We start from the raw sequence: 22360 nt of genomic DNA, 5'->3' as shown, positions 1-22360 counted from the left end.
TTGTTGTAACTTTATGGCTTAATCAGTATTTGCAATTTGTTACTAGCCTGGGCGGCCATAAAATTGTTTTCCAGGTACTGAAACATCCCATCAAGGTTTGTAAAGCAGTGGTTCTTAGTTTATCATGCCCATAAAATGCCCTGGCAATTTGACAGATATAATAACTTTTTTTATCAAGTGTCTAATTTGAGAGGAAATTAAGCCATACGTTACACGCAGCTCGCACCAGGGTTGGGAGCTCCTCGGCCTCCGAGTCTCCCAGGGAGGCCCCTCTCTCACCCCATCTGTCCTCTTCAGCCAAGGGCCGGAGTTCACACTCGCCTCTTGCTCAGACCTTGCCGCCACCCCCACAGAGCTGGGGGCTGGTGTTGGTGTGGCTGTGGCATGACCAGCGCAGTGTGGCCATTCCTAACGAGACAGTGCTTTCACACTGGGGCTCCAGCAGTGGTGGGGAAGTTAGGCTCCCAAAAGAGGGTGAGAGCCCTGCCAGTGTCTCCCCGCTGTGGTTCTCCCCACGCTGATGCTCCAGGCCTAATCGCTCCTGGGGGCTGTGCAGGAAAGGCACAAGGCTGGCTCTCTTCTCCTCACTCACCAACCTCGTCTCCGGGCTCCATATCCATTTTAACCTCTCCTGCTTTTCTTCACATTTTGTTTGTTTATAGTGAGAGACGAATTGTACTAGAAAAACATATGGAAAAACAAACAGTTTCCTTCCCAGTGACATGGGTTTGCTTCTTTCTGAAATTTTCAAATGTGCATTTCTTTTGGGCTGATGTGGAACCAAAGAAGGATTTTGGTCAAAGATTCTATTGTGTTATATATGCCTCCCTGTCCCACCCAGGCCCAGACTGTCACTAACCTGAAACCTTCAGCCTCACTGTCCATGTGGTGCAGCAGTGTGGGCGGAGCTGAGTCCCCCTCCAGTCCCACTGTGCACGGCCCACCATGTCATTGGTGGGGAACCGTTCTCACCTGGCCTTCACTCAGCTGCAAAAGTGTCCTCCCACCATGACACTGAGCCTTAGGCAGTCAACCTAGAATGTGGGGTTGAGCTCGCCCTCCGGCATCATTCGTCACCATGCAGTGTGCATTCACGGGGTGACCACATGCGGCCAGCAACAGCCTAAGCTCTGAGAGATTCAGAGACAACCAAAACACAGTGCTGCCCTCAAGGGTCCCACCATCTAACTGAGAAGATGGCCAGAAAAGCAAAGGTTAAAGCAGCAAAATTGCCGAGGGATCTGGTGGGAACACAGAAGGGACCCCCAGCTCAGCCTGGGCTAGCAGGAGAGTAATGCCAGGGAATTCAGTGGGGACTCCTGACACAGATACGTAGAAATGAATAAGAGCTTTCCTGGTCCACGAGGGTGGAGAAGAAGGACTACTGATGCAGAAGGATCTACAGGTTTCCAAGCACAGTAACTCAGAGGAGATTGAAAGCATGCCAAGAGCCAGAAAGCAGCATGGAGACACCAAGGCTATACATGGGCTATCGGCTGTGGGCTGTGGCCAGAGGACACCCAGAAAGACAGACAAGCCCAGGTCCATGCTGTCTAGTATGCCAAGTTCAGGAGCTTGGAGCTGGTTCTGAAATTGCAGGAGCCATCAGACGACTTTAGGCAAGAGGGTCACGTGATCACAATGGCATGAAGGTTGTGATGACAAAGATGGAGGCAGAACAGTAAGTTTGTAGTCAGGCTGGGAAAGGTATTTGCCATTTGTTGGCTGTCTAGCATTCGATACTTCTCTTCACATCCCCCTGCTATCCCTTTGTGGAGAAACTCCCCACTATTTTGTGTAGTCTTGGAAGAAAACCGTTTCCTCTGCTGTCACCAAAGGGACAACAGTCTCCATCTGACCACACTGGCGTTGCCAGGAGCAAGCTTGCGAGAGGCGAAGCTAGTCTGACGCTCCCTTCTGGGATCTTCGCATTTTGAGAGGGTGACTAAACAACAGACTTTTCGCAGGCTGTGGCAGATTGCGTTCGCCGAGAATGGCCACAGCAATATCTGTGGTCCCACATGCTCCCCCAGATCCCGAGCCTCCCCGTCAGGAGGCAGCGTCTACTCCCTCTCCGGAATAGAAGCAGGGAAAGGAACAGCGCGCGGCTTCAGAGGCTGTCAGGAAAAGTGAAATGGCTTCCATCTGGCTCATTCTCTCTCGAGAAGCTCGCCCTTGGAACCTGGCCACCATGTACGAGGGAGCCCAGGCCACGTGGAGGAGCCATGTGGAAGTGCTCCGGCCAACAGCCTGACTAAGGCTCCAGCTGACAGCCAGCACCGGCCACCAGACCCGTGAGGGAGGGAGCCTTCGGATGACCCCCGGCTGCAGCCCTGGTGCCATCCTGGCTGATGCCAGGTAAAGGAGAGAGACAAACAGGCCCCTTCAAGCTGTGCCCAAGTTGCAGATTCATGTGCAAAATGCATGTTGTCATTTAACTCACAATGCTTTTGGTAGTTTGTTACACAGAACTAGAACAGTGTGCTTGACTGGGGATCCACCTGCCTGACCTGTAGAGATCACTTGACCCCTCGCTCTTTTCTAGTCCTGACCCTATAGCTTCCCAGCAGTGTTGGTCAGCAAATCTCCTCCCGTAGATCTTCCAGCTACGTGACACCAGACGGAGTGTCCATCATTGCAACCACTATCCACAACTGCCGTGGTCCTGGAGAGGGAAAGGGATGATGAGGGCCTGAGCACAGACTGATGGGGGGAGGGGTTGGGGCCAGCAAGGACATGGGACGCAGACTCCAGCAGCTCTTGAGGAAGAAATGGGGGAAAGATGCAGGCAGGTTTCTGACGGGGCTGCTGGGCAGATGTTCATGCCATTCAGCAAGAAACACAATTCAGGAGAAAGCAGCTTTCAGGAAACTAAAACATGCAAACTCATTACGAGTCTGGTTATCAGCTTGGTGCTTTCGAGATGCCTGTGGGAAACTCGTGTGCAGATATTTACAATACACACTTCTGGCTTCGCCACATCACTTGAGAGAGGCAGTGCTGTGGACCAGGATAAAAGTCTCTTAGAGAGGCAAGAATCTGAGGAAAGGTAAGCCCTACCTAACGCTGTTCAGACTGAATCTTTAACTTTAAGAAGTGCTCTCCATTAAGGGTCCGTGGGAGTGAGTGCGAGCCCGTGCGTGGGTACGAAGCACCCAGATGAATGTTCACGCCTCTCAGACTCCAACTGAGAGGGAGCGGCGTCTTCTGTTTCTCTCACACAACCCCACGTCATCGTCTGGACCAGCTTAGCAGGTTGGGAACTGGCTTCATCCAAGCACAAGAGTAACTGCGCGTTTATGTAAAGGCTTCCTCAAAGGAGCGCTCAGCACGCCGCACGTAATGGACTTATTTATCCTGAGAGCACCTCTGTGAGGCAGTCACAGGACAGGGGTGACCAGACTCTGTAATAAATAACGTTAAGAACAGCAAGAAGCAAAACTAGCCCATAACTCTGAGAGGCCCTGGAGGAGATGGGACGGGCCCAAGGTCACCCGGTGAGTTGGGAGCTGCTCAAGCCTTTGTGCCGCGATGGCGTGACTCATACTCTCTCCAAATGTCCCCCGGGCTTGCCCAGTCCTGTCACCTGCGTGGCGAGTCTGCGGCTGCAAGGTGTTAAGAGGTAACTCTGCCAGACCGACTGGTTACGACAGGCCCACACCTCCCTTTCCAGCCAAGAGTTTCCTTGCATGCTCACCAGCGTCCAGTGACTACTTGGCAACCCAGAGACACATTCCACGCAAGTCATCGGGGACCTGGCCTGGCCACCTCAGCTTGACATTAAAAAACGAAGAAGAAGAGAGAATTCCCAACACAAGGAATTTCAAATCAATAGAAAAAAATCACCCCCAGCCGCACACACAGAGACTAACGCCTGCCCCGTGGAAGCAGAGACAGCGTCGGCCATAAAAAGCCCTCTCTTGGCCAGCACGGGTTTGCTCCAGAGGCTCCAGCTGAAAACAGGGGTTGAATGAGAGCTATATACTGTATTTGTTTAAATTTCATGCCAGTGAAGGTCTGTGACGCAGGAGACAGGTTTATGGAGAGAGAAATAAAATGTTGACAAATGGCCCTGTAATCAACTGGAACATGCAATAAATCATTAGAATGCCAATAACACTTCCAGGACAAGCTTAGAAAGGTCATTACTGTGTCACAATATATCTTCCAGCAACAAACAAAGCAAACAGAACATGTTGGGAATAGGATTATGGGGGGAAGCATCTGTCAGTCCTAATTAAGAATTAACTACAGATCGTATCTGGGGAGATGTATAATTTATTTTCCCTCTTCTTCCTCCCTCCACACTCGCAAAAAAGAAAAATAAATCAATAAAAAAAGTTAACTCATTTTACAGCAGAGATGGCGTCAAAGAATCAAGCCCAAAGCGTAGATCAGAGAGAGCTGAGATGCCGGGAAGTGGGAAGCAGGGCCAAGGCTAGAGGGAGGGGAGGGCTGGGCTCCTGGCATGGGACGCGGGGGTGGGGGATGTTGGGGGCACGGCAGCCAGGACAGCCCTGCGTCATCCCGGCCCCATCGCTCCTCTCTTTGTCCCAGCCCAACCCAGCCCAAGACACTCAGTTTCACACCCTCAGGAATGTCAGAGTTATTTAATACTTTGGCAACACGGTCTCACAAGCTAGAAAGGGGCATCAGGAAGGTTGGAAGTTTAAAAAAAAAGTGCCAAATCCTTTCTACCTGAATGTACCAGTTATGATTGAGTTTGGCTGCAAGTACAAAACCCAACTCACAGTGACTTAAACAAGGAAGTGTTTATTTTTCTCACATAACAGAAGTCCAGAGGTGGGAGGCTGTGTGTCAGCTTTCTGAATGCCTGCCTTATAGTCTCTAGGGCCTTGGCTTTTGCCGTCATTGACTCATGGTCACAAGATGGCTAATGCAGCTCCAGACATCACGACCATGTTCAAGGAAAGCCCAGAGGAGAAAGGACGACTCTGTCCTTTGTTACCCCTGCTATCAGGAAAGCCAAAGTTTTCCCAGAGCCCCCACACCCAGTGAATTTAGGTATTTCTCTTGCTGACCAACATTGTCTCAGATACCCACCAAAGAGTCTGGGAGATGACACGGACACATTGTTACCCCACGTAAAAATGGGGCTCTGTTCACAAGGAAGAAGAGAAGACCAGGTTTTGTGTTAGCAACTGACACAAAGTGGGACTTTGCATCATGCACTGAAGTGGGATTCGGGCTGAAGAGGGCTGCCACGGAGGAGGGGCCGGCTGTGTCTTGCTATTTACAGAAAGGCCCTCTGTCCCCTTCTGTCCAGGTAGGAAAAGGTGCAGGTCTTCAAAGCTCTGCTTCCCAGCTCCACCCGAACAGGAGGGTTGCTGCTAGGGCACGTGACCACAGTGGATAAATGTGTTATAATTCGGTCTGCTCTTTTCTGCCAAGGACAAGGCCCGTGGCCTTGGGCAGCTGGGAGTAACTCCAGGTGTTCAGAGTAAAGTCGGATCAGCCATCTGAGCAGCAGCGACGGTAGAGGGGAAAATACTCACTCCTTCCCCACAGGTCTCACTGCAGGTGGGTTTTCATCCGTGGTGGAGACTCGGAGGCCCTCAGAGATCTCTCTGGTGTTCATCCGGGTTTCGGTTTCCTCCAAGCACATTCTTACCCTCCTCTCTGTTCGGCTGTGTGTGTGTTTGTACTTGTGTGAATGTGTGTGAGTGCACTTTGTGCACATGTATTTTGTGTGCTCATGGGCGAGTGCATTGTGTGTGCTACTTATGTGTGTCTGTACTTATGTGCATACGTGTGCTGTGTGCATACACGTGCTGTGTGTCTGTGCATGTGCCTGTCTTCCTGTCACTGCCCCTTCACTACTGCTCTCACAAGCCGGGCCCCCCCTCCGGGAGGTGAGTCCCCAGCTTGTCTGGGGAGGTTTCGATGCACCGCCTGCTTTTTTATGTCATGATTATTATTTTGACCATTGTTAACAGCATCACCGTTGCGGTTACTCTCTCCCATTCTGCCTGCCTCCCCTTCCTGGCTCTCTTTTTCTGCTTGAGTTTGCATTTCTGCCTTTATTTTATTTTATTTTGTTCTGCTGACAGAGACAAGAGCACATCCTAGTTCACCATTTCAGGATTTGTTGCAGACTTCAAGGTAGAGGTTTATGGCTGCGGGTGTCCTGGTGATAGCACGGTTCTTATGGGTCCTAATAAACTCAGCTGCTCTAGGGTCCTCTTAAATTCCAGTATGAGAGGGAGAGAAAAGGCATCATTCAGTCCTGTTACATGCAGGAATCCTCACCCTGGAAGGCTCGGGATAATGTTTCTTTCTTGGGGGAGCAAAAGCCCATAACTCTTCTATGCTGTCAAGGAACCGGAGGGGAAAGGCAAGTCCTTTTTCCTTCCCACTTGCCTAGATGGATGGCAGATGGGAGATGCGGTTGGAGCCAGGAAGATGGGCACAGAGCAAGGATTGAAATGCAGCAGTGTGTTTTTTTTGTTTTGTTTTGTTGTGTCTGTGTGTGTGTGTGTGCGCCAACCCCCAAAAGCCTGTCCTTAGATGCTGTGCATGCTGTCGGGCTCGTTAACAATCCCACATGGTTTCATTTTGCACAAGCCCAGGCTGTGGGCCTCCGAGGCCCGCCTGGAACAGCCAGAATGACACTCTTAGATCCAGCCTTTTACATAATGCCTTCACTTCTTTCGCAAGATTCTCATAACAAATCTGATAATTGTTCTAGTTGTGCACACGAGAAAGCCAGGGCTGAGTGAGAAGTTACTCGTTTGAGGCCACATAGCTGATAAGTGGCAGCTGGGACTCAAACCCAAGTTGCTGCCATGTAATCCAGGGCTAATTCCATGTCATTACGCTTCCCTGATTTAAGGTCAAGGGCAACCGGCTGACATGAAAAGTACCTATGCCCATACTTGGAGCCATCTCTAGAAAATCTTGATGCAAATGGCCTTGGAGAGTGAAGTGACTACTGACTTGGGAAGCGACTGCCTACGCCAGATCTGTGTGCTCTGGGGAAAGTCATTTAGCCTCTCTGGGCTTCAGTTTGCTACGTTATAAAATGAAGATCACACTCGCGATACCAAATTCCAGGATGCCCCGAGGCCTGCAGCGTGAGAGGGGAGCCTACCATACCCTTCTCATACAGGTTATGTCTTGAAGTTCTATGTGAAGGTGATTTTGTGCATGAGATTCTACTATTAAAAACAAGTTATCAATGTTTAAAAACACTTAGATGAGACACTTTCTAACACCCCTGTGTTCAGCATCAAGCTAACCACCTGCAATCGCATATGTACGAGGCTTGTCCAAGTACCTAGCCCGTAGTTAGTGCTCACGAATGGAAGCTGCAGACTACCGTCCAACCAGCGCCCCTCGTGATGGATGCCGTGAGAGGGCTGCCTGGGGTGGGGGCCGCGGGTGGCCTAGGGGGTGGCCCTTTACCAAGCTTTTTCTTAAGGATTTGACATTTAGCAAATGGCCACACCATCAGTGCCATAAGATTCTCATTCAGATACAGTTTCAAACTTCTTGTTTCCCTGTCCCCATCATGGATGGAGAACACTGGCGTGATTTTGCCTGCAGAAGGATTTTTTATTTATAAACTTGTGCAATTGAGAGCGGTACTTTGGGTCACCTTAAGCTCCCCGTATGACCTGGATTTTGCATTAAATGAAAACTATTAGTATTCGGAAACACTTTACCATGAGGGTGGCTGAGTGACCATGACCTCTGTGTTTATGTAAACGTGTTTTCATTACCACCAGGCCTGGGGTGCAAAGGGGGACCTGGGAAAAGAGAAGCCGTTGCTTGTTAAGGCTGTCCTTGCAAACGTTCTGTTATTAGCAGCAGCTCAGATCTAAGGGGGTCGAGCGCTGCACGGCGGTTCTCAATTACTCCGTCCCAGCAGGTGCGCCTGACCAGACAGCACAGGGCAGGGGGCCCTGGCTCGGGAACACACTCTGCGGCCTTCATTGTCCTCTGCTGAGATCGTTCTGGATGTCTTTCTCCCCACCACTCGCTTCCCTGCTCCCAGGAACTAGCTCAAAGGGCAGCACATGGCAACCCACAGGCCGAATCTGGCCCACTGCCTATTTCTGTGCAGCCCTGGAGCTAAGAATGGTTTTTGGGTTTTTGTATGATTGGAAAAAAATTGAAAGAAGAATAATGTTTCATGACACATGAAAACTCTATGGAATTCAGATTTCAGTGTCCACTAAAAAGTGTCATTAGAACACAGCCATGCTCATTTGTTTATATATTATCTGTGAACAATCACTCTTCAATGCTGCAAAGGCAATTAAGTAGTTTCGTACAGACTGCGCGACCCCCAAAGCCTAAAGTGTTTACTGTCTGGCCTTTATGGAAAACGTCTGCCAGTCCCAGGCTGGCCCGGCATTGGTCCCGCTCTCCCTCTTGGCCCTCACCACACCTGATGGATTCCTCTCCCCCATTTCTGGAATACAGCCCCTCCTCTTAGTGCCAGGTGAGGACCCCAGTACCTCCCCCCAGGACTTCGGCAGCAGCCTGCAGCGGGGCCCCCCACCTTCTAGGCTTGCTGCCTGGAACATCTCACTGGTGTCCCCACAGTGTAGGCAACTGGACTGGATAAGCATGCGGACACTGGAGCCAGGCCACCTGGTCCTGGGCATGTCATTTAAGCTCTAAGCCTCAGTGTCCTCATCTGTAAAGTGGGGTTGATAACAAATACCTACCATATAAGGTCATTGTGAAGATTACTTGCAGAACCCTTAAAATAGTACCCAGAACTACACTCACATATGCTATGTCATCCATGGAAAACTCAAAGTGGACCTGGTTATCCTTCTGCCTGAGACATCAGTAGCTCTTCATCATTTATCAGATACAATTCAAACCCCTTAGCAGGGCACACAGTCCCCTCTGCGATCCGATCCCCATCTGCACACTTCCAGCTGTGTCTCTCCCTGCTCCCTGCCTCACGCCTTCTGCTCCTACACTTTTTGCTTCTTGTCTCCAGCACTCCCTGGTCAGATTTCACTTCCTCCAGGAAGTCGTCTCGGACTGCACCTCCTCTCTGCTCCCACTATACCCTGTCAGAGCTCCAACACCACTTGCCACATCAAATCTGCTACCATTATATAGTCAGCTCCTTGAGAAAACAAGCAAAATCATAGGGGCTAACTTGAGAGAAGGGAGAGGCTGCCATCAGAGGTCTTGGGAGAAAAGACTTCTTGAAGGGGGGTCCAGGACAAGGACTAACCTTGTCCGCAGTGCCCGACACATGCAGATCTTCCTTAAATGTTCCCTGAATGAATGACCGAATTAAGGGATTAGCTCATCACGCTAATCCATTCACTCCTCTGGAAAAATGTGAGTTTGAGTTTCAACCTCATCTCCCATGGCCTATAACTTGGAATTAATGATTTTAGATGGACATAGGATTCTGGGCACCTCCGAAAGCAGGGGGAGAGCCTCGGGGAAACTCCCCATTCCTACCAGACATAGTGGCCTGAATCACTTTCCTACAAGCACCACTTGGAGCATGTCAACACCCTGCTCTGAAACCCTCAGGGCTTCTCCCGCCTACAGAATGAAGACTCGCTCAGGGAAATGACTTTTAACCTTGCCTCCCAGACTTCCCTACACACACCCTGGGGCACCTGGAACAGAACTACCTGCTCCGCCCCACAGCCTGCAGGTTCAAACAGTGCCTGCCTAGCCTGTAAAATGCTTTGCAATGTTAGTTATCGTCATTGGACTAATGGCTGAATCAGATCACTTTTGTGAAGACACTCTGCATTCAGGTAGAAACCATACTTTTTTCCTTCATCAAAAAGGGAGTTCCTCTTGACCCCCTCTGTGTTTATGTCCACTGATCCTGCAGGCTCCCACAGACGCCGCCCTTCCAGGCCACTCCTCCACCCCACTCATGCTCCCCCTCGGAGGGAATTCTCCCTCCTCACATCATCTTTGCTTCTTCGAGTGCTTCCCACCGCTACCTTACGCAGTGGTGATCTGTGTGCAGATCTGATCTCCTCTGCGGGCTTAGGAAGGATTGCTGTCTGTCTTCGAAAGCTCACGCCTCCCCATGAGGCCTGACCCCTGACAGATTCCCACCATGCTGGGACTACCTCCCACGATCCCCTAAATCTGCTTGGGAAAACTCAGTTTTTTAATTAATTCATTCTCCAATTACAGATGACAGGCAATAACACATGTTTTAGGTGTACAACATAGTGATTACACATTTATATACCTTACAATATGATTACCCCAGTAAGTCCAGTACTCATCTAAAACCATGTATAGTTGTTACAATATTATTGACTACATTACCTATGCTATATCTTATAGCACTTATATCATTTGACTGTTTCTTTGTGGCAACATGGATGGAAGATCTATTTTTTTATAATCCTCATTGGAGGATTTTTTATTGCTTTTTTAGAGAGAGAGGAAGGGGGAAAAGAGAGAGAGAAACATCAGTGTGAGAGAGAAACAGCAATCAGTGGCCGTATGTACTCCGCCCAACATGGGATCAAACCTGCAACCCAAGCATGTGCCGTGATCAGGAATCGAACCCACAACTTTTCAGTGGGTGGGATGATGTTCCAACCAGCTAAGCCACCTGGCCAGGGCAGAAAATCCATTTTATAGATAAAGAAACTGAGACCCAGAAGACTTGGTTTGCCCAAGGTCACGCAGCTACTAGGTAGTGGAAGAGGAAGCACCTTCTCTGTCCTCTCCCCACATGTGTGCCATTGCCCCGCAATGCTGCAGGCTAAGGACAAGTAGCTCACACAGGGCTTTGGGCCCCCCCAGAACCACTGCCACCGGGAGATATTAACACGGCTTTGATAAGACAGAAATTCGGCCAATACAACTGAAGACATCAACATCCTCTTTTTCCTTTATTCCCTCCCCTCACCATGCCCACTTCCTACCCCAGAAACACTTAAAAGCTGTTTAAGGTTTTTCTACATTGTAGCTGTCAGTACTGTTAAGGATGTTTGCAGTGGGGTCTCAGTACCCACTCTACAATCACCATCTGCCAGGCGCTCTCTCTGCCTACCTTTGTGTTTACACAGTACCTATCACTAGTACATCAGCACGCTTTGACAAACAAGCTGCGTAGCGCAGGAAGAAAAGAGAAAAGTTGTTCATGACTGACGCTGTTAATTATCACTTCGTTACACCCAGGCACTCCTTCAAGTGGCACATGGTCTCAATGCCTGCGCACATGTGCATGTGTTTGAAGGCATCCTCCCCCATCACAACACGATGCAAACTATAATCTTTATGGAACGTGACACGGAACGCAGCAGTTCTCACCCACGTGGCGGTCATACCACACAATCAGAACAGCTGTAACCAAAACGGGTAAACTTATTTATTACCTGACAAGGATCTTAGTGGACCACAAGTTTAATGGCGCCAGGAACACAATGTGACTGCTGCATAAACACAATGCTGGATCAAATTTGCACTCCCTTAGTGGAAGCAGAAGTTCCAGCTCACGGACAGTAAAGACCCCACTGCATGTGGTAATGGGCAGACCACAGCGGCTGTGTCGTGTTAAACCACAAGAGGCACGCTTTAACCCTGGAGAGTGTCCAGACAAGGATGACCGGGATGGTGACAAGCCCAGTAACTAGTCATAGGAGACATGCAAGAGGAATTAAGTGTGTTTAATCTGGAGAGCAGACTGCTAAGGGGAAATAGAATCACTCTCTGAAGATGTCTCTCCTCCATGACTCCAGATGCCTGGTCTGCTACGGTGCAAATGCAGACAGCAATTGGAATCCTAGGAAGCTATGTCAGAGGGCAGCTTTAGATGTCAGCCAATCTGTCATACACCCAGTTACAGCTTGGGGTGCAGTTGAGATCTTAGGGAGATTAACTTAAGCCCCAACTCTTCCAGAGTTACGGGAACACCCAAAGGCTTACCTCTCATGGTCATCTCTGCCTCTAGGCTCCTGCTTTGGTCAATGCTGTCTGTTCCTGTCCACCAAAGGTCAGGGGTGGAATAAAACTCAATTCCTTCACACACACACACACACACACACACACACACACACACACACTGCTCTATAGAGCACATATGACCCTAAAAGGCCTCCGTATCAGGTGGGAGAACAGACGGTGGAGGAGAGGTTTACTCTGTACCTCCCACAGCTTCAAAGAAGCAGGAGAAATCCTTATAAAATGACTTTTGTTCCCCCCTCAGCCTGGGGTTTCACTGACTCCTGACTTCACCCGGCCCCAGACTTCCTCCTCTTCCTGGCTGTTTCCTTTTACCTACTCTCTGTCTTCTCTGTTCTTCCCTCCTCAGTCCATTGCTCTCATTGCCTCGTGTGGAGTAACTTTCTCTCTTGATGTCTCCTCATCCAATGGCAGTTGTACTTACAAAGTCATTAACACCCCAGGCTGGCTTACCTTAAACCTAGACACCACCTTCTACAGTGGGAGTTCTGGTGCCAGATATGAATAAATCAGCGTTCATCAATCCAATGAAGTCCTGGGGGAGAACGTTTCCCTGGACAAGTCAATTTGGGAAATGTTGATACTGGGGACCCCTCATGGAAATTAACAGTTAACAAAGCAACTTGTTAAAGTGCCTACAAATTCCTCCAATAAAGAAACCTGGTTAACTGTGTGAAACCCAGTATTTCCAGAGCTTTCCAGGCTACAGGTTCATAATAAGAACACCACTGCTATTCCATGGAATACGCCTTGGGATGTGCAGGCGAAAGGCCTGACCCAGGGAAGGGGACATAAGGTTGGGCCCTACGAGCAGAAGTGCTGGGAAAATTGAGTCACCTCCCTGCAGCACAAATGCTCATCCTGCTCTCAACTCAGCGAGTGACCTTGAGCCCATCCCATCTCCTCCAGGGCCTCTCAGAGTTATGGGCTAGTTTTGCTTCTTGCCGTTCTTAACGTTATTTATTACAGAGTCTGGTCACCCCTGTCCTGTAACTGCCTCACAGAGGTGCTCTCAGGATAAATAAGTCCATTACGTGCAGAGTGCTGAGCGCTCCTTTGAGGAAGCCTTTACATAAATGCACAGTTATTCTTGTGCCCATATTAAATCCGTTAACAACACTTTGAGCTGGTCCAGTTCTCTACACAGGTTCTGCGGAGTAATAGGAAAGAAACAGGTGGTGTGACCCCCAGCCAAATAGAGCTTCAGTCTCGTTTGAGATGGCACGTCTGCTCACTTAAATGCTTGTGCACATGCACACACGCTTGCATGCACACACAGACGAAATGCTCTTAAGATTCGATTTTTAGGCTAAATAACATCACTGTCTTATTTCTGTTCAATTCCTTCATCTCTGCGGGAATTTGTGCTGGTCATGGGCCTTTCTTTCTTACATGTCTACGTAACCTTGTTTTTCAGAAGAGAAAGCTGAGGCCCAAAAGTTGAAGCAAATTTTATAACATCCCATGGGAAGGGGATGGCAGGACTAGGACTGACTCTGGGATTCTCAGCCTGTTGCTTTTTCCCAGGCCTGTACCCCAGTGTCCAGGCTTGTCCTATGGGAAAGAGCCCCAGGCAATTCTCACCATACCGTACTTCCCAGCGGAGATCTTCATAACAATTGCAGCTATCCAATAACAGATGTTGTTGGGTTTACGATTCCTAAATACACTTGAGCAGAAACCAGAATCCGTTGAGGATGCTATGGATAGGTGTGATGTAGGACCAGATGTTTCCTTCATTCAGCCATTCATTCATTTATTTTTCATTTCCCATGTGCCAGGGGCTATCCTGTGCTCTACGAAGTAACGAACAAAACAAAGTTTCTATCCTTATTTGAACTTCCATTCTAGTGAACAGGACAGGCAATAAGCAAACAGAAATATGTGCCAATGACATATAGTTATAAGTGCCACGAAGCAAACTAAGACAAGGTGAAAACATGGAGACCTGTAGGCCCGGAACAGAGAAGGAAGAGCACGGTCAGGACAGCCTCACTAGGAAGGTAACCTTCGAACAAAGACTTGAAGGAAGTGAGGGAAGGTGTCTTGAGAATGTTGGGGTGATGAGCCTTCCAAAGAATAGGAAGCAGTAAGAGCAAAGCCTCGGAGCTGGGCTGACGTAGGGTGTGTTGAGGAACGGTGAGGAGGCTGGTGTGGCTGAAGCTAAGGGTGTGTGGCAGGTTCATGGTAGAAGACAAGGTAGGCCAGAGGGTAAGAAAGAAGCGAGTAGGGTCCAGGTCACAGTAGAGACCACTGCAAGGGGCCTTCCAAAGCTGATTCTGTGACCCTGTAAGTCCTACTGTTGGTTGCTACCACATTCTGATTTCTATCATTCTGAGAAGCATGCTGGTGTAATTTCTGACCCAACATATGCTATCAGGGGGCTGGTAAAGCACCTTCCACCTGGTCAGCACAAGGAAGGAAGGAACCAGTGGACAGAAAAGCTGAAGGAAGGAATCTATTTTGCTGTTGCTATCTGCTACAAGATGGCCTAACAGTCATCTCCCGAGTGTAAGATGCATACTTACAGCGTTGTCTAAAGTGTGCTGGCACTTGTAAAACATAGCTGTTTCTTTTGGTTCAGTGGAATTCTCTTACCTTCATCAACAACCAGACAAGGCTAGAATTCAGCTTGCCCTCTGAAGCCGAGTTGGATGTCAGTTTAGGCACCATATGTCTAAGGGACAAGGCACCAAGAGGGGAAGGTAGAGATCCAGAAGCCAAGGAAATGGGGTACCAAACGGAAATAAGAACTCCTGTGATTGTGTATAGTTTCAAGCTAAACCCACAGCTGAATCTCAGGGTTACTGGCCTCAGGTCTCCTATTTCATCCCTGCCCAAGGATGGAGGCTGGTCTGAGTCCAAGGTATACTACCCCCCCCCCCCCCACAGATGTTTGTGAACTTGCCCCGGGGCCCAAGGAGAGGGGAAAGGGGCCAGGGTCAGCAGGTGATTATCATTTCCACAAGAGCCATGACACCTTTTCAGTGTATTCCCTCCCTGTCTACAGCCAGTCCTACTCACGTTACCACCACCTTCCTACACCAGGCAAAGGTCGTCTATTTCCCTCCAAACCTCAAATCACCAAGAACTCAACACAGGACTGGATCCGATAGCAGAAGAGGTCACTGCCTACGTAATGTATTTCTACCCAGGCCAACACACATAAAGAAGAACCATCGACGTCCTTGGGAGTAGAGCACGGCAAAGCTGAGCCTTCCACTGAACTGGGGTCTAAGTCCCTCGAGGCTGAAGGACAAAAGGCAGCTCACTGGGAAAACAGGGACAAACCCCTTCTGTCTGAGTCTTTCCCGAGAGCCAAGCTTGCCTTTACTGATTGCAAAACCTGCATCAGTCTTTGTCTAAAGAGAAATGCGTGACAGAAACAGGGGGCATTTTCATGAGCTACATCCCCTTGTAATCCCCTTGAAATTGCTCTCTGCACTTTAAGCCCCAATTTGACTTGGAGCCACATCCTGTCCTGTAGCTCATCTTTGCAGAGAAGGTTGGTGTCAACCCTGGGATGCTTTCTTCAGGGAATGTATGGAGGGCTGAAGCGGGCACATCTGTCTGTTCCCCCAGCTCTTGGGAAGTTCCCCTCCAGGGACAAGAGCCTGTTACTGGATTGACTATTGTGCTTTCATAAGAACTCATAAACCCGAGACACACTCTCAGACAAAGCAGCTACCAGCCACAGGTGACTACAGTGCCCTTTCAAGGTGACTCGTCCCCACTGAGGCACATGATAAATGACAAGCACAGTGGGTTTTGAATAGTAAGTACAAAAAAAAAGAATGTAAAATATCTCATTACTTTTTATATTGCTTTTTTATGCTGCTTATATGTTAGATATACTGGATTAAATAAAATATATTATTCACATTAGTTTTCCCTCTTTGTTTTTACTTTTTATAATGTGTCTGCTAAAAAATTTAAAATTACACGTGGCTTGCATTATATTTCTATTGGACAGCCCTGAGCTAGAGGATGAACAATCAATGATGGCATTGCCTAGGGAATACTAGCTCTTTCCAAGCTGAGCAACCCATGAGTGGAAGGTACTGAATAACAAGTGTGCCTCAGTTTACCCAGCAGATGTGAGGTCAACCTAGAGAGGTGGAAAGACCATACATAGACCTAAGCACCAAATATGCAAACCTTGTCACTCCAACAAGTGAATATGTGACCAGATGAGGGAGTCAAGCATAATCCAGGCCCCTGGCTGGCCATCTGTGGCCAGAGTTTGCTGGTATGCCTTTCACACCTTGTTCTCTCCTCTACCTCCTTCTCAAAGGTCTGACATTTCCAAAGTGAGGGACCTCACCGCTAGCATTTCCTATCTTACTCCCCACAGATGTGATATAGAAGGTGGTTAGACAGACCTGAGCAGAGTAAAAATGATACATCAGGTACAGAAGGTCACCAGGGTGGAAAGCTCCAGGTGCCTAGCAACAGGCAAAACTGGGAGAACAGGTATTGTAGGATGGGACCTCAGCCCTAGGGTGACCTTTCCTCTCCTAGCATATCACTGGGCATATGGTTTGGGACATTCCCTGATCTTTCCTCCCCTAGCATGTCCCTAGTCATGTGGTGGACCCCCTTAGAGGAGAAACAAGGGGGCTAGAAAATAACCTCAAATTGTTACAGAACAACAAAGGGGGCCTGGGACAATATACTATTACCAAAAGGAACCCCCCAGGTTCGTTATGCCTGCAGCCAGAGGAAAGACATCTCTCAATACCAGAGATTCATGAAAAGGAAAGGAAATATTTATTTAATGCTGTACAGACTTAAAGTAGTGACCTAATGTCTTCATCAAAACCCCAAAGTCCCTTAAAACACCCACAAACACACACAGTCCTTCCTTCCTCCCTTTGCCCAGTCAGGGGTACCGTATCTCAGGAAAAGAAATAGAAGTCCGTGGCTCAGGCAGCGCCCGGTTCTTCCCAGTAATCCGTCTCAGCTGGGAGGCTTCCCTCGGTTCCCGGCACCATCAGCTGTGTTGCCGGGATCTCTGCTAAAGCCAGGTGGTGGTTCCCCCTTCTAAAGCTACGGGGGTCCCCACTCTGCAAAGCCTTGTGGTTCTCTCTCCCAGGGGCACAGGAGTCCCCATTCAGCCAAATCCATGTGGTTCTCCCCTGCAATGGCTTCCAGGAGGGGGGGTTGCCACTCTGTCAAAGTCCAGTGGTGGTTCTTTGCTAAAGCTCGAGATTCTCTCTCGCAGGGCTGCCATGACTGGGTTTTAATCCCCGCACCAATCTTCCTCTGCAGCCCCATTTCCAACTCCTACAATCAGTTACACCTGCCAGCACTCTCAAAGCCTTCCAGCTTTACTGGGCTGCCATCATGAGTCTGGGCAGACGTGGCCCCATGTCATGGAGCCAATCTTCTCCAAGCTCCCACGCAGGTGCTGTGACTTGGGTTGGGGGAGGGGGATTGGGGAGGGGGGGGCACGGGCAGGGAGGGGCGGGGGGGGGGGGTAGGAGTTACTTCCATTCCCCTGGCTCAGAGCATGGCCACAGCTATTTAACATATCTATACAACCAGTTAAAGGTTATAGATATGTTAAATGACCACACCAGAGGTTAGCTGAAAAGCTGTTGCTGTACAAAACAGCTCTCAAAGGCCCTACTCCATTTGTCCCTTCCCTCAACCCACACCTGTGGGGGCGGGGGGAGGTGAGGACATCCTAATATTTCCTGAACACCTTGAGTTCTGGACCGCATTTCAAATCCCCATCTGGGGCCCCCCTCTTGGCTGCACCCTGTTACAAAATGACTCCCACACAAGCCCTTGCATGACCACTTCCTTAAGCATTAAGTCTCCTGGACAATGAGGTTCTGACTCACATCAGATCATCTCAGGAACAAAGCCTCAGGTCTGCTGACCACAGAAACAAGGTTTTGGTCAAACCAGAGATGACATTTAGGCCTCAGCTGTGTTTCAGCTCCAGGCCCAGAAGAAGCTGACTGCAATGACTAATGACCCCCTACCCCGGAGACCACAGCCCTGCAAGGACACACCTAGAAAGCTGATAAATATTCTATTGAGATCTTCCTCTGAGACTTCCCCTAAAATCCCTGTCATTGGAAAGCCAATAAAACCCCTTAAGATGAAAGACCCAGCATTCTCTCCCCACCCCACACCTTTCCTTTCCTTTCTTCCCCCATAGTGTGTGCCTTTGCTTTCTTACTCCTGAGCTCCAGGACCCTTCTTTTGCCGCCAGTATAACTTGTTTCCTAAGCCCACACAGCCCAGCTGGCTCACCTCTTCTAACCTCTACAACTTTCTAAACAAATTCCTTACACCAAAGTTCTTGGTTTTGACATCTCTCTTAGCTGACCTCAAGGACCAAAGTCTAACTCCACAGGTAATATCTGCTACCATTTGCCATTAACAGATGGCTTCTGGAAAATCAGAACAGCCTGAATTGCTGTTCTGGTCTTCTCTGGATACAGTGGGAAAATATGGGATTGGGGTTCGACAAACCTGGGTTCGAATTTCACTTCTACTGTTCACAAGCTGTATGAACTCGGGAAACTTAACCTCTCTGAATCATAACTTCTTCATATGCAGGCCAGGTAAAATATTAAAGCCTCAGTAAAAATTTCACTGGATATGTGCAAGTGCTTTCATAGTACCTAGCTCACAAATGATAGCCATTACTGTTTGGTTTTGGCACCTGTAAAATTTTATATTATATTCTTAATTTTGTTGATGAAGTCTTATTTCAAATGCAGGAGAGGAACTCTGGATCCCTGTCTCATGGATGAAGTACTTCCCTAAAGAAAAGAACTGCCCCCTGCTTTTTTATCTTAGCGTTCTTCCATCCATTGGGAAACCCTCCCTTCCTCTATACATTGTAGGCAATCCAGATTTTTCCTACCTTGGTTCTCAGATTTACCTAAAGCAAGGCACACTTGTACCTAACTCACTCAGCATCTAGTGCCACAAGTTCCCAGTGCAAAACTCATACCCCCCTTCCCCTTCCTGGTAGCAAAGCAAAGAAAGAGAAGCCCCACCTTGCTTTCCTCCAGAGGTTCCCCCCAAGGCCAAGTGGGGCTGAGGGAGGGATAACAGCCTGAGGAACCAGTTTGCTCAAGTATGGGGAGCAGCAGGAGAGAATTTGGCTTGAAGTAGAGAGGGCACAGAAAGAAGAAAAAAACAAACACAGCTTTAATTAAACACAGTGTATCTAAATCAGACGGGTATGCTCAGAGAGCAAGGAAGGGTGACACGAAATTTTTTGAAGAAAACACCTGTGTCTAAGAAGACCACCATCTCAGTCTCATCAACATTGAAATGAACCCCCAGGAGAAGGAGCCTGCCTCCACCTGCAAGGAGGGCTGAGAGCTTCCTGAGCTGCAGGCCAGCTTTGTGCCTCTGTCTTGATCTGCCAAGATGGGGTTCCCCCTTCAGAACCTCCCCCGACCCCGAGGCATCCCTCTCTGCCCAGGCATCCCCCCCTCTTCCCAAAGCATCCAGAGGCAGGTGTGGCTGAGCAGCAGGGCCTCGTGGGAAAGTGTCAGGGATATGCTCCCTTCTTTGCTCTCTCCCTTCCTCTGCAGAGCATCCTGGGAAATCTTCACCACATGAAAGCCACCATCTGTGTTGGGTGCAGTGGGGCTTCCCATCCCTGCAGCTCCCCTCTCACAGGAACCTTGATGTTCACCAAGTTCAAGGACTTAGCTTTGAGTCTCACTTGCTGCTGTTTTGATCTCAGATCTTATCACTGGATGTCTCCCTTACCTCTGGCAGCTGCCCTCACCCTGAACCCCAGTTCTGACATCTGGGCTTTGGTACCAAGATCTTTAAAAGTCTTGGGCCCCTCTCTTTTATTATTCACTGCCTTCTGGTGTCTCCTGATCATCAGTCCAGCAGCTGGCTCTTAGTCAAGAGAAATACCCGGCCCCAGCACCCTCATCTCAATACTTCCCTCACCTATGTGAAAACACTTTGCCGTCTGTCACTTTTATATGATGCCAGGCACACAGTAGAGAATTAATAAATCTGTGTTAGATGAATGTAAGAATGAACCTAATTGGGAATTTAGGAAAGCTTTATAGTGCCAGCTTCATCTTGTCAGTCTTGCTCTGCAGCCTGCCAATAGTCTCCAGCTTTAGTATGGAACCTCCCCCCACTATTAAATGGCCAAAGCATATCCATAGTCATCCACTAAATGCCCTGCCTCAGTGTTGATGCTCAACGAAACCCTGGTCTGTAGGCCAAAGGCAAGTTGGGAAGCGTCTTAGAGAACCTGATTTGCACTGCATCTACAGCAGGGAATTCCTGAAGCCAAAAAAGAGCAGGAGGTTGTATTGTGGACACTGCACCTTGGCTGTCATGATTCTCTACTCAAAACATCCACTGAACAACCTCCTTGAGCCGGCAATGCAAATTTCTTAAATATTTCCAAAGTAAGTGACCATAAATTTGAACACGTTGAAGGTCCCTGGGGCAATGAATAAAATCTATAAAATCTATACGGTAAAGAATGGAGCTTGCCCAGTCTAACCAGTGAAAAAGAATCATAAAGAGAAAATATTCAAAACAAACCTTTTATATTGTTTGGCTTTACATACTTAATAAATACGTGTAAAAGCATTTATTTGCATTTCATATTCTCATTCAATTTCAACATCACATTTTGGTAATTTTATAATGTGAAAATGGAAATGCCCAGGAATGAAAATACAGGTTCAACATTATGATTTTTTAATGAATATATAGGAATAAAAATAGGATGATACAGAGGTTTTTAACATTCCAAAAATTCTTCATACAGGTCTCTTCAAGAAGTCAACCTTAATTTTCCTCCCCTTGAGAGTGGGTTGGACACGGCAATTCACTCTTAACAAATGGAAAGTGAAGGCGATAGTGTGTGACTCCCAGAGCTAGTTGTAAAAGGTTTTGTGGCTTCATCCTTGGTATCTTGGATCACCTGCTCTCAGGAAAGCCAGCTGCCACACGTTAAGGAAACTCAAGCTGACACGTGGAGAGGACCATGTGGCAAAGAACTGAGGTCTCTGGCAACAACCAGAGAGAGACTGAGGCTCGGTGAGGAACTCAGCCAACTTGGAAAGGAATCTTCCAGCTCCCAACCAGCCTTCAAATGACATAGTCTCGGCCATTGTCTAGATTACAACCTCAGAAGAGACCCTGAGTCAGAAACACCTATGAGCTATTTCCAAATTCCTATTGCACCGAAACTGTGAGATAATAACCACTAAGCTTCGGAGAACAATGCCCTACACAGCAATAGATAACTAATAGAGAAGATAAGATACCTCAATGTTCCAAACAAGATTAGAACAGAAGACCAAGACTTATGGTGGGTTTGTTCACACCACCCAGCAGCTTCAGGTATGGTCCTAATAATGAGAGAAAGAAGCTTGACTCCCCCAGGTGTATTAAGCTGGGCCTTTCTGTTGTATGCATTGAGCCCATATGACACTCTTCCACGGTCCTGCCAATGGTCGGTCAGCTTCAGGATTTGGAAACCAAAGGTGTGGCTGAGATAACTATGGTAATCTCTTTTCCACGCCCCCAGACAGGATCTTTAAGAAGACTTAGCCTGCCAACCTGTTAAAACACGCTTATGTTATCACCATGTAAAATCTTCTCAAACCAAATGCCTGCCACTTTGGGAAGGTGGGAATGAGATCAATCATCTCACAGCCTTGAAGCAACACTTCCGTGTTATCTTTCCGCCTTCCCAAGTTCTCCTATAAAAAAATGAGAACACCTATTCAGTTGAGTGTAAATGATTCTGTATACCCACTCAGGAAGCTTGTGACTTCTAGGAATCATCAAAAAGGAAGACGTTCTTCTGCTGTTCTACGAATAATTTTCCTTAACTTTATTTGTGGTGGAGGGTGGTTAGAGGTGAGAGGGTATCTATGATTTTCACATACTGAATGCTCCTAAGATCAAGTCCCGATTCCTCCCTCTTCAGTTTCGATTCCTCCGATTCCCGGGCAGGTGCGAAGCCCCACTTCTGAGGCTCTCCCTAACGATGAGGCACAGGCAGCTTACCCAAGTAGGCGTCCTTCCCCCAGCAGCAAAAGAACGTCTGTCCTAGTGAAAATTTCCTAGTGAGGCAAAGGGATTATAAATTGCCATAGGACCAAACTAGATCCACTTTCCTGTTTGTTTGGTTTTTTATATAGTATCAGCAAGATCAACGACATTTGTTCTGCTGCCTGGCAGGTATTAAATTCATCTCATTGTGCTTACTTTGTTTGTTCAATGCACACGCCTAACAATAACACGGAAAGGGTTCCTCCAGAGCTCCGGAGAAACCCGAGTCGGTATCGGAGTCTGTGTGCTGTGGTTAGGCACGCTGGGCAAGCTGCCTGCTTGTTTCTCCCTGAGTATCGCCAGCATTGAGGAGTTTTGAAGTTTATATTTTGAA

This window comes from Phyllostomus discolor, chromosome 11 (genome assembly GCF_004126475.2).
Source record: "Phyllostomus discolor isolate MPI-MPIP mPhyDis1 chromosome 11, mPhyDis1.pri.v3, whole genome shotgun sequence".
Taxonomy (NCBI): domain Eukaryota; kingdom Metazoa; phylum Chordata; class Mammalia; order Chiroptera; family Phyllostomidae; genus Phyllostomus; species Phyllostomus discolor.
Note: the sequence above shows the minus strand (reverse complement) of the source record.